Below are 10192 nucleotides of genomic sequence, written 5' to 3'. Positions count from 1 at the left end.
TATATCAAATGACTCATATTCATTATATATACTACATTTCTTGAATACATTCAATAAGTTGTTCAAAATCCAGAACAAGAACAAACCATAGTATTACTATATTTTATAAGTACCAGTATATAAAATTTATCTTCTTAACTTTGTTTTATGTAGTTTTTTTGTACTAATCTTTTGAATTTGTTTTTGAACTCGTCCAACGATTTACTCATTTTCAGATCCATCTCAAGCTTATTCCACAGATTAACTCCTATTACTGATACACATCTTTGCTTGATGTTTGTTCTTGTTCTGGATTTTTTGTATTGATTAATACCTCTTAGATTATAACAACTATCTCTGATTTCAAAAAGCTTCTGGATATTTTGACAAAGGAGATTGTTATGTGCTTTATATATTAATTGGGCAATTTTGAAGTCAACCAGGTCATAGAATTTCATTGTATTTGATTTGATGAATAGTGGATTTGTGGGTTCGATATATTTAGACCAATTGATTATTCTGATTGCTTTTTTCTGTAGTTTTAAGACAGGGAGTGTGTTTGATTTACAGGCGTTACCCCATATTTCCACACAGTAGGTCATATATGGGAGTAATAATGAGTAATATAATGTGTACAAGGAACTCATATTCAACACATCCTTAGTTTTATGGAGTATCCCGATGGTTTTGGATATTTTCCTTTTAACATTATCAATATGTGGCTTCCAGGATAGTTTGGTGTCTATTACTAGTCCAAGAAACTTATTTTCATAAACTCTTTCTATTTCAATTGAATTTATCTTTATTTTAACTTGGTCTTTAATAGGTCTCGTACCAAAAATAACTAACTTAGTTTTTGTTAAATTTAAAGATAGTTTATTTCTGTCGAACCAGTTTTTTAATTTGGTTAATTCATTTTCCACAGTTTTCAGGAGTTGTTCCATATTTTTTCCACAGCAGTAGAAGGTTGTGTCATCAGCGAATAGGACACATTTGAATTGTTTTGTAACACTACAGATGTCATTTATATATAGAATGAATAATTTTGGTCCAAGCACTGATCCCTGTGGCACTCCATGGGTAATCTTCAGTGAGTTGGATTTTTTGTTGTTGAATTGCACATACTGATATCTATTTTCTAAATAACTTTCAATCCATTTATATGCTATGCCTCTGATACCATATCTCTCTAATTTATTCAATCATATAGTATGATCTATTGTATCAAAAGCTTTCTTCAGCTCCAAAAAAATCCCAACCGTGAATTCCCTATTGTCTATGTTAGTTGCTATTGCTTCCACAAACTCCATTACTGCCATTAAGGTTGTACGTTTTTCTCTGAAGCCATATTGATTTTCACTTAACAGCCCGTGTTTGTTTATAAAGTTGTCAAGTCTGTGAGAGAATAATTTTTCTAATATTTTTGAAAATTGTGGTAGCAGTGATATTGGTCTATAATTTGTGAAGAAATTTTTTTTCTCCACTTTTAAAAATTGGAATGACTTTAGCTCTTTTCATTTTTGATGGAAAAATACCTGCTTGAAATGACAAGTTGCATATGTATGTAAAAGGTCGCACTACAATTTCTATGATATGTTTTACTATTGTCATATCAATATTAAAACAGTCAGTTGATTTTTTACTTTTATATGTTTTTACAATATTTAATATTTCATTTTGATTCACTGCAGTAAGAAACATTGTGGAAGAATTTTTTTCTATGTATTTGATCATTCGATCATGACAGTTTGTTCTTTTAGTAATTTTAGTAAGATAACTTTTTAATTCGGTACTTTGTACATGTATTTAGTTCTTTTGTTTGTCAATGCTTGTACTTTTAAATATGTGAGGTATATTGAGTGTGCATGAAATGCGCTATGTAAATAAATCCTTGCGTGTTTATTTTGGTAGGAAGAAGCCTTTTACCATCATGAAATCTATTAATTTGACGTAAACGGCATGCTGTTTTGATAGTAATTTTGATTGATTTATTGATTTTTTAAAATTTGCTGGGGCAAACAAACATTTTCAAAGAACTCAAACAACCGTGTGATACGTTTATACAAACAGAGGGGGGTTGGGGGGATGTCTCCATGTTACCGTTTGCAATTGCTCTTATTCATAAATGCTGGAACAGTGTTTCTGCCAATGATTGAGTTTCTTATCATGTGAAATTGCGTAGCTGCTCCACTGAGCTTTTAATATTGATGAACTTCATCTGAACAAAGACAAAGGGGGGCTGGTTTCATCCATTGTCATTAGATGCTAAGATTCAAATAGATACCTCAGAGGCAGATGTGCTAAATCTAATAAAAATGACAGCTTTGGTGGGCTTATTAGATGCACACAAGATGTCTGGTGGTTGTGTAAATTGTGCCTCTGGTGTCCAGTTAAAAAAAAAAAAAAAAGGAAAATTCCTCTGAAACTAAGTCAATAATCCTGCCTTTGCTTTCCTTTGTGGAGTTTGCATGTTTTATTCATGCTTTACCTGAATTTCTCACAAGCCCGAGCATCCTCTGACATTGAAAAAAATACATGTTAGATTACTTGAACACTTGAAGTAGATTCCATGTGGTGTGAGTGTACTTTGTAAATGCGTGTCTGTTTTGATGTGCCCTGTGGTTGACCTGAAAAAGAAAGTGTACACATTGGATGGCATTGGACGGACGGTTTTGAGCCACAATCAATTACAATCTGAAAAGATTGTAGCTTTTACGGAGCTCAACGGGAAGGTTTCGCGAGTTAAAAGTTGAATAGGTTGTGCATTATGTTCACTGTGGATACATGCAGGTTCAAATTTGCCAACCTCTTGAGCTGAGGTTAGAACGTGTTTTTACATTGAAGTTATAGTATGTTTGTGAATGTCTTTTCTTTCGGGAGTTAAAAGGAAGCCCGCATCATTCTAATTTCTTTCTAAGGATATTTTAGTCAGTTTATATTGATTAAGTTTTATTTTCTATTGTAAGGAAAATGTAGGATTTGCTCCCCGGACGTGTCTTACAGGAACCGGAGCTCTTTAACAATGCTGAGGCATTATAGCGAAGGAAGGACCGGCGCACACTCTCGTGATGAACTGTGGTTCTTCCAAGCACATTGTCCGATTCCGCCTCTGGCCTTCCTGTGTGGAGTTAACATGCTCTCCCCATGCCAACAGCTGACATATTGACATCCATCAACATGGAGGCTTATCTGGCTGTGACCTGTCATTGCGGACAGTGACCACCATACAGTGTGTATATCAGTGTTGGGAGTAGAACACTTCCCACAGCAGCACACTGCTGGTTGAAGCAAAAAAATAAATAAAAACTTAAGGAGGAATGGGCCATAGCAGAGAAAGTGATATTCCTTGTCACAGACACAGCTGCAAACATATTTGCATGTGACAGAAGAGGCCAAATCATGCACACAATTTGTATAGCACATTCATTAAAATTAACAATTCGAAAATCACGTCTCAACTCAACTCAACTGTATTTATAGAGCACTTTCAAACAGCCATCGCTGCATACAAAGTGCTGTCATGGAGCAACTAACATATATACATAAATAAAGCAATACCTCAGTAACAAAGATGGTAGAAGGTACCAAACAGTAAAACTAAGATCAAATCTGAGTCATGCTGAGTCAAATGCCAAAGAATACAAGTGAGTTTTGAGGCGGGTTTTAAAGATGGGCAGCGAGGGGGCTTGCCGAATGTTCAGTGGGAGGTCATTCCAGAGAGAGGGACCAGCAACGGAAAAGGCTCGATCCCCTCTGAGCCTCTGTTTAGTTATAGGTACTTCTAATAATGTCTCGTCTGCAGCCCTGAGGCGCCGGGCAGGTGTGTAGGGGCGGATGAGCTCAGAGAGGTAAGGTGGTGCGAGGTCATTTAAAGATTTGAAAACAAATAATAGGATCTTGAAAAGAACTCTAAAATGTACAGGGAGCCAATGAAGGGATGCCAGAGTAGGAGTTATGTGCACCGGTGAAGAAACTGATGAATGAAGGGTCAACTAGATGGAACAGCACGTATTTATTAAATACGTGCTGTTTTTTTTTTTTATTAAATACTATTTAATGCTGGAATGCACGGCAGAAAGCGTCTGTGTTGGTGTCCCCGACCTCTTTAAAAAGTGACATACCTCAGCTAACTTCAGATGAGTACAACAACATAGAGGAGACACTGTGTGTGCTAGCTCCCTTTAATGAAGCAACTCTAGGGATTTCTGAGGAAAAAAAAAACGTGTGTGGATCAAAAGTAATCCTAATGCTTAAAGTGCTGCACCACTCACTGCATCACAATGCATTACAGTGACCACAGAAAAAGCAGTCGATCTTGAGGAAAACCTAAAAACAAGACTGCTGGAAACTCACCTGGAGTCATTAAGCGTAATGACAATATCACTACAGTTGGACATTGGCTTCAACATGATGGCATTCTTAAGTGCATCAAAAGCCAATGCTGCAATGAAAAGAGTGTGCAGGGGAAATGGGAAATCCTGAGGTGACACATATGGAAGATGCCCAAGCTGGACCTTGAACTCAACCATCTGCTCCCAGTTCACGTATGTCATATGACTGTTAATTTTGGGGGTCTTTTAATGTACCTGAAAATCACTTCATGTGATTACAATGACTACGTAATAAAGATGCATGATATTTTTCCTCAGATGACATCCTGTGGCAGCTGCTGGATTATGGAAGTCAAGGAGAGCAGAGTCAATTTTAACTTCACTGCTGATGCCATTATCAAGGTACAAAGACACATCTCTGAGGCGAACACACCAGGATTACAGCATCCACTGCAAAACTGGAAAACGCAAAGACATTTCTATGTACGCCTTCATCATCAGTATCCTGTGAACAAGTGTTCTCAAAAGCAGGAGAAATGGTTTGGAATTGCAATTGCATCGGCCCAAAGATGTTAACACAGCTGATGTTTCTTAACAGAAACGTGTGAGTGAACTGTGTATCGTCTCTTTCCAGTTTTTATTGAAGTTGCGTGCAATGACTTTTAAAATCTAACAGATGTCACCATTAAAATAACAATACAGTTTCAGCACAGTGTCAACACAGCTTGGGAAATGTGCCATACACCCGATGGGGCCTCATCTGCCCATCATTAAAAGTCACAGCAAAACACCACTACAAGAACCAAAACAACGTGACAGCAACGCACGATTCAACAAAGACTGACAGAAACCAAAAAAGCAAATACAAGCAAACAGACGAGACAACAAGGAACACCTGGACACAAAGGGTTGAGGGAGATGACCCGGATAAGGTAAGCGCTATCGAACCATGCGCATAAAAATCAGCAAACATTCAAACAGCTTCTTCCCTCTCGCCATTAACCCCTTAAACACGAACTTAAATCTATAGTGGCTCCTTGCATTTTTGCACACCCCTGTGGAACAGCATTACCACATTGATCATTGTGGCTCCAGCTCTCTACATACTTGAACAATTGTCGTTCATCAATATTCCACAGCACCAGACACTTTGAAGCGCTCAAGGACTTTCTGTATAATTGACAAATTCCTTGTGTGTTCTGCGTACTTGGCCAATAAAGATGATTCTGATTCGGAAATGCTTAACGCAGTTTATTGTTGGAAATGTCCAGAAAACAAAAATCATCTTTATATGCATCCAACATCAAAACACATACCAGGGTTAGGACAGGGTTCATGTCCTTGCTATGCACTCAGCCTGCATGTATTTCTTTCACATTGCTCAGATGTAGGCTTCTTCTTCCCATACGTGGATCAGGAAAATTACATTGTCGAAAGTGTTAAATGACCTGTAAACTGTACATAAGGACATCTGGCGGGGCACTACTACATACGGTCCCCCAGGTCATTGCACATGGGTAGGAACTAAAACACTGATGAGTTTTTATTTCCTTGGGATGAGAAGTAGGTTGTGGGGAACATTTGGCATTGCAAATGACCTCTAAAATACCTTATTAAATCACACAGTGGTTGGGTGCACCACTTCTGTTTTTAGCAATCGTTTACCAGGTTAAAGAATGACATGACTGAAAGTGAATCCGACAGGAATGTTGAAAAAAAAAAGCGATATCTGTGCATGCCCAGTACATACAGCTCATACAGTTACATATTGTCGCTCATATAATCTTTGTGCCTTTGTCACTATGGGCATTAATCCCCATGGACTTGTTCACGTTTTTTTAGTCAAAAGCAGCACTCTGATTTGCAGAATATGTGGCCTCATGGCATATTTGAAAGATTTGTGTATGTGTCACCCAATGTGAGTTAATAACTGAAAATATTTCGAAAAAGAGAGAATGACGAAAGAGCAGCTTTGACTTGGTCCTGCGAAGTGGCATTGCACTTGTCACTGATATTTATCTAGCTGTGGAGGTCTTTGGGATTCAGTGCGTATGAAGGTTTGCAGTGCCATCTGCAGTGTATTCAAGGAATCTGGCCAATGGACTAATAATGGAGAAATGTTATTAGCACTTGTATGGGGAGGCTTGGCGATTATCGGTGTCCGTCACGCTCTGAAGTGAAATATAGTTTCCAATTAAAATTACTTTTTGTGAGAAATCTCCTTTGAAAAATTATTTAAAGATCAACAAGATAATGCCATTCACACGGCTTTCTTTTGAAAACTGTGGAGGCCAGTTTTAGCCACACACCTCCCGGCCCCAAAACCCCAAATCAAGAAAGCTGAAATGAACAAATCTCTGAATTCACTTTAAAGGGTCTTTAAACTTGGGCGACCCGGTGATCCAGTGGTTAGTTCGTCGACCTTGCAGTGCCACCTCTGGCCTCTCTGTGTGGAGTTTGCATGTTTTCCCCAGGCCTCTGTGGGTTTTCTCCGGGTACTCCGGTTTCCTCCCACATTCCAAAAACATGCATAGCAGGCTGATTGAACACTCTAAATTGTCCCTAGATGTGAGTGTGAGCGCGGATGGTTGTTCGTCTCTGTGCGCCCTGCGATTGGCTGGCAATCGGTTCAGGGTGTCCCCCGTCTACTGCTCGAAGACGGCTGGGATATGCTACAGCACCCCTTACGATCCTTGTGAGGATTAAGCGGATCAGAAAATGGATGGATGGATGGATAGGTCTTTAAACTTGTTGCCTGGTCCAGCATGGGATTTATTTACACATGCTGAAGGCTTCAGTCGTTGATGTGTTATGATCATAATTTTTCAGTTCCTTCATTTTTCAAGAGATACATTCTGACTGGCTCATTACGCAGCCACTTTCCCCTGGTCTGAGTAAATTAAGCTTAGTGGTTATTATAGCACCCAATTTTGCTTCTACATTCTTGTTTTGCTAAAGACATTTCCAAAGCAGACTGGTTGGATACAGTTCACTTAATGATCTGATGATGATAATGTCGGAATACATAGCTCAGAGCAGGAGTGTGTGGGAGTAGATGAAAATGAAGCTGTTTTTCGACACCTACACATCTGCAAATGCAGAATTATCGGTAGGCCCCAACTGCTGGCATTCAAGATGCACATCTGTTCTGTTTTTCTGCATCTCCCATGCTCAGTCAATTTTGGGTTCACTACGTTGTTGTTGTACTGTCTCATTTTTGTCACTTTCACCTGCTGTTGTGTTGTGTCGGAACAGACACCAGGTGGAGAAGCAAATCAACCTTTTATTGGGGAATGATTTGCATCTGCTGTTCTTTTGGCTCTCCCAATTCTTGTTGATTAATTCTTGCCTAGTTGCTAATGTTTTTCAATGCCTTCACAACCACGAGGGCCGATTCTTGCAGCCGGGCACCATGAAACCTGACTGCCAGAGGACACCAGAATTGGCCTATTTTACCTGTTGCCCCCTGTTCTCATTACAGGTGTGAGTGCTTCATGGTATGAACGTGACAGACATCGAGGCTCGGGATGTTGTGGAGTTCCTTCTGATACGAGATCATTAGGCTGGAGTGTGTAACTCAATTTCTGGGATTCGGTTAAGGGGAATAGGCGAGCCAGTCAAGTTCAAAGCATTCTTTTGACAGTGACTGTCTCATTTATTCCCCATATCTGAATCCACTGGTGCCCTTTTGGGTCATGATGTATTGTTGAATCGACTACACATGGACACAATCCAATCAGGGTGGAAGGCGGTCTACAAATGCCCACTTCACAGATCACGCGTCATCGGCCTGTGGAGGTCTGCTTACAAACAGACTTTGTGACTTTGACCTCCTCTATGGGCTCTCGCAAATCATTTTCTCCATCCACCATATCAAGGACTGCGTGCCTCTTGCATTCCAGTTTGAAGAGGAATGAGAGGAGCCGCTTCTCTTGGATCAAGTTGGCTACGTTCGTACCCACAACGGCGCATAACACCCATTTTAAACTGCACCAAGCTGCAAAAATACCTCACCTGCCCCTGCGTAGATTTAGACCATGCCTCGCGACAGACTTGCACTGGTCACAGAATTAGAGCCCTGTTATTATGATTCTCAATCCATTCTTCGATTAATTTGTTTCCTTACACTATGTTGTTTACATGTAATCGATATTTCATCAACATTTCCGATTGAAATGTTTCATTTATTGAATTCTGAGATGTGTTGTGCTTTGAGCTGTGTTTATTTAGCAACATCCAGAGGTAAAATCGTTGCTGTCCTGCTGTTGCCTTTGTTGGTTCCATCTGTGGATTGAGCAACAATGCTTGGATGGTGCGTCACGGCACAGTTTTTGTTCCAGCAAAATTATTTTGAGGAAGTTCTCTGGTCAAGCCAAACTGTTACCAACATGATTAAATTAAACAGCCCGTGAAGTCATGGTAATAATAAGCAATTGTCTCTATGAATGCACGCAATTCACATTGCAATGGATGTTATGGGTCTCACTTAAATAAAAAGACTTGTTTGTTACATTAAAACATGTGTACACATCAGACCAGACATAGAAGAAAATATTTGCACTCCTCAACTCTTGATTATCGTGTCATTTGTCTATTAATATGTTTTCAGGACACCTCTGCAAAACACTGTACCCTTTTTGAAAGAAAGGAAAATTACATTTAAAAAAAGAAAAGGGGAAAAAAAGGAGACGACAAGATCATTTTATATTAAAGAATATTTGATGAAGTGTTTTTTAGTGACTCAACACCTTCCTTTTATCACTGTTGAATATTTTTCCATGATGTCGCTTGAGGCTTTGTTCACTGCACTTCATGTCTCCTGATCTGTGCTGTATAAGTGCATGACCGGTGCAAAAAAACAAACAATAAAAAAAACCAACAATCTACTACACCTGAGATCGTATACTGTACTCCTTGTACAGACAGAGCGCCACTGCCACCTGCTGTCGTGGATGTGCAATTTTCCTTTATTCCAGAATGGACAATTAAAGTATGTTGCCTGGGGTCATACATTATAGTACACTGAAATTAGCGGGCTTTTCTAGAACAGCAAGACCATAGCATCCATAATGATGTACACATGATGGTATGGTACACATGATGTACCATAAATTGCCAGACATGTGTTTTTTTTAAAACATTTTATGAATTATATTTTAGATATCATCAAAGTTTGCTTGAACAACAAGCAACAACTCTCAATCGTCCTGAGGGCCGGCTCGGGAATCAGTCCGCAATCGTATCTTATCATGAGATGTTTCAATCTCTGCTAAATGAGGATGTGAACTTCCAAATCCGCTGAACCGCTAAACTTTAAAATACTGAAAAAAAAAAAAAAAAAAAAAAACTGAAAAGATTGGCTGGCAACCAGTTCAGGGTATCCCTCGCCTACTGATCGAAGACAGCTGCGATCGGCTCGAGCACATCTGCGACCCTCGTGCGGCTAAGCGGATCAGAAAATGGGTGTATGGAAAAATTGACAAATAAAATCAGCAAATAGGCGGGTGCCCAACCACGAGTATGCATTAGTCAACTGTATGATTTACTTTTAGCAAATTTTAAGCGGACCTCAGAGTTTGGAAACGTGGCACTTTAAAAAGCATTGTGTGACAATAATTGTTACGTTTGCAAGGTTTCATGCGACAAGTGACAGTCAATATCCCAGACCTGCATATCTCAAGATTTCTGTTGCTATGGGATCCAATGTCCGTATCGCCATCATTTGCCACCACCATGTGTGTGCTTAATCACAAGTTCTTCATCGATCTTTTGATAACAGCAATCAGCAGAGAACATTCACGGAGCAAGTGAAAGCTGGTGTGCATTATAGATGTTTTCTCTTCCTCTGACATAAACCACTGCATCCAAAAAGAATCATTTAT

This window comes from Hippocampus comes, unplaced genomic scaffold, assembly GCF_001891065.2.
Source record: "Hippocampus comes isolate QL1 unplaced genomic scaffold, H_comes_QL1_v1.1 scaffold110, whole genome shotgun sequence".
In the NCBI taxonomy this organism is placed as follows: domain Eukaryota; kingdom Metazoa; phylum Chordata; class Actinopteri; order Syngnathiformes; family Syngnathidae; genus Hippocampus; species Hippocampus comes.
Note: the sequence above shows the minus strand (reverse complement) of the source record.